Consider the following 2,319-nt stretch of genomic DNA (forward strand, 5'->3'; position numbering starts at 1 on the left):
ACATGTATTACTTGCTTTATGCCTCACTTAACCACTAAGGCATTTTGGTTATACTTACAATGTTAAGATTTTATGTTTCTTTTATTTTCTACCAAGTACACCAGAACTGATTTGTATAAATCAATTGTGAAGTGAATGGAAATGGACTTTTAGTTGGTTTTATCATTGAAGCGTGAGAATTGTTTCTGCTAGGGTTCTTCCTTGAACCATTTGATATTATCAAGAATTGCTCAATTCTTGTGGCGATCCTCAAGGCTTATTAGACATCATTGTTTGTGGCGCCTATCTTGTTCTTTCTTTTTCATTTTTTGTGTCCTTGTTAATTTCTACAATGTTAATTCTTTAATTCTGTCTGAATTTCTTATTTGCATATCTCTCGTGTTACTTAACATTTTTCGGTGTTTTTTGTGCCTAAATTGTGTTTCAGAATGTCCTTTCACCTCGATTGGGAATTGTCCTAATCCGAGTTCTGTAAGCTGAGAAACGAATAAAAGTTAAAATACGTTTATGGTTCAATTGGTGTGCGAGTTCCATCCTAGAATTGATCTGAATTGAACCAAGGCAAGGGGGATTCACATCATAATGTTACTAAGGACCTATAAATGAATAAGCAAGTTTTTCCATTTTCAATCAAATTTTTAACTTCCAGTCAGCTTTTAAACTAGTTTTATCAAACATAATTTCTCTCTCTTTATATATATATATTGATTTTCAAGCCGTGGTTTTAAATTATTGATTTCGGTACGTTTCAATTTTTTTGGTTTATCTCTTGAAATTTATTCTTACCTTATATGATCACACCTTAATTTTGTCGTTCATATCTTTTCTTTCGGTTTTTGTTTTCATTGGTCAATTCTCCTTTAAGTAAAATTTGGTTTGAAAATACATTCTTCTTTGATTACAATTAAACCATTATGGACATATTTGGGTAAGCTTCTCTAGAAGCTCTTTTAGGAAAAAAAATAAGAAGAAAAAAATGAAATGAATTTCTCCAAAATTTAAAAAGAGCTTCATTAGTTAATTTGTAAATGTTTTATCATCTTTTAGAGAAATTATATGAGAGAATTTTTACAAATTAATTAATGATTAACTAATTGATAACTCATCTCAACTTATGAGAAAATTCATCTCTTTTTTTTTCTTTTCTTAAAAGTATTTCTAAACAAACTTACCCAAATAAGTCATATATCTTTATAATTTCCCAACAGCTCTCATTGTGTTTGGAACATATGAAATGTACGAGTTGAAAGTAAATCATCCATGAAAAGAGAGGAAAAAAATTCATTTGGGTTGTTTGGATGAGCTAAGAATGCAGTTAAAAGTGTGCCTTTTCATGCTGGTCTTACATGAATTACTTTCACCTTAAAAATAAGCTAAAGACAGCTAAAAGAAGTTGTAATGTATAGTAAATTATATGCTTTCCATCCCTATCCTTTGTGTAAAATCATAGCAACCACAAACAACGTTGATTTTTAGTGTTCGATGTGTCTTTTTTCGCGTCAATTTTTTATAGCTTTGCATATGTAACAAAAAAATCAACTCATCCTCATGCCACCATATGCTAAAATAGAATCACCATAACAATATACAAACAAAAGACAAGAAATAGAGAAAAAAACAAAAAAAAAGGGAAAACATTTGTCGCCGAAAAACTTCATTAGCCACCGTCGCTACGCTTTCTGGTTGCCTTGTGTGATATCAACCTATTCTTTGTCTCTCACTCTCTCTCCCATTTCTTCTTTGTTTCCTATCTCTCGCTTGCAGTGCAATTGCCATGACCAAATATGTGGCCATTGTGAGGAGAAGATGATAGGAAACAGATTAAATTCCTAAGGTTTTTGATGTTAACAAAGTCTAAATTTTGTGTTAACTCTTCATGCTTAAGCTACAGGTTTATCTATCTCTATGAGATACAAGCAGAATGCATGAACAAAAAGACTCTGAATGATAACTAAAGTATCAGTCATTGGATGATATTGTCTCAATGTCCAGTCCTAGGAAGACAAGTGCTTTAGCACTTGGCTCATATTCCAAAGGAAATGAAACAATTACTCAATCCTCAATTATTGAAAGTAATCATCGAAAAGTAACATCCATGGTTCAGTAAGAAATTCGTGCCATAACGCACAAAAGAAAAGTTTGAAATTGTCTTGTCATGACATTCTTAATTCCTTTTGTCCTATGTTGTTAACGTTGTATTTGAATTCTACACTGAAAACCAACTCTGAGCACAAGAGGACACTAGTAAGATGTACTTATTTGAAGATTTGTTGCAGAAGATGTTATGGTACCCACATTCTCTCTCTGCATAGTAATGTG

Source organism: Glycine soja, chromosome 9, assembly GCF_004193775.1.
Source record: "Glycine soja cultivar W05 chromosome 9, ASM419377v2, whole genome shotgun sequence".
Taxonomy (NCBI): domain Eukaryota; kingdom Viridiplantae; phylum Streptophyta; class Magnoliopsida; order Fabales; family Fabaceae; genus Glycine; species Glycine soja.